The sequence below is a fragment of the Silene latifolia genome, chromosome 9, assembly GCF_048544455.1.
Source record: "Silene latifolia isolate original U9 population chromosome 9, ASM4854445v1, whole genome shotgun sequence".
NCBI lineage: Eukaryota > Viridiplantae > Streptophyta > Magnoliopsida > Caryophyllales > Caryophyllaceae > Silene > Silene latifolia.
The window spans coordinates 112,814,039-112,814,963 of NC_133534.1; the positions used below are offsets into that span (position 1 = coordinate 112,814,039).

Here is a 925-nt window from a genome sequence, read left to right on the forward strand (position 1 = left end):
ATGGTATTAACATGATGCTTTGGTGATTTTGAGACTTCTTCAAGTCTAGCCATTGCTTTCTCAAACTTCAAGTTGATAGTATCGATATGGGAGCTAAGTTGAGCACCTAATTGAGTAACGGCGTCTACTTCGTGCTTTCCTCCCCTTGTAGCCTTGCGAGGCCTACTATATTGTGAGTTATGGATTGCCATCTCTTCAATTTTTCTCCAAGTTTGGTTGTCATCAACCTCGGTGAACATCCCATTCGATCCCATATTAAGGATATTTCCTGAATCTTCATAAAGACCGTTCCAAAATTGTTGTACCAAGAACCACTCGCTAAGTCCATGGTGAGGACATGAGCGACAAATTCCCTTCAATCGCTCCCAAGCTTCATACAAAGATTCTTCATCCCTTTGCTTAAAACCCGTAATTTGAGCTCTTAGCATGTTAGTCTTTTCCGGTGGATAGAACTTTTTGTAGAAAGCTAGAGCAAACTTCTTCCAAGAATCAATTCCGAGAGTAGCCTTATCAAGGCCCTTCAACAATTGTTTCGCGGTGCCAATTAGAGAAAAAGGAAATAAGACCCATCGAATTTGGTCTTGAGTTACACCGGTTTGAGAAATCGCATCACAATAGTCACAAAAAGCCTCCATATGAGAATGAGGGTCTTCACTAGGCATCCCCCCAAATTGGCTTCTTTCAACTAATTGGATAAATGCGGATTTGGCAATGAAATTTCCGGTTAGATGTTGTGGTGTGGGAGTACTATTGGGTAGGTTCTCCTCGGTGGGAACGGAATGTGATGAAAACTTAGGCATTGTGGGTTGATTTTGTGGTTGATTTTGTGTTGGGTTCTCCTCACCTTCTCTTGCAAAAGGGTTGATGAACTCAATAGTTGGTTGAATATCTACAACCTCACTAATACCTCTCAAATTTCTTCTAG

General features: G+C 41.3%; 1 non-coding gene across 1 annotated transcript; it reads left to right on the top strand.

Annotated features, from left to right (window-relative positions):
• The first annotated feature begins 321 nt into the window (after window positions 1-321).
• Window positions 322-428, top strand: LOC141602947 (small nucleolar RNA R71). The gene has a single exon (XR_012524849.1). It is a non-coding gene; the product is annotated as a small nucleolar RNA R71 (small nucleolar RNA).
• The last annotated feature ends 497 nt before the right edge of the window (window positions 429-925 follow it).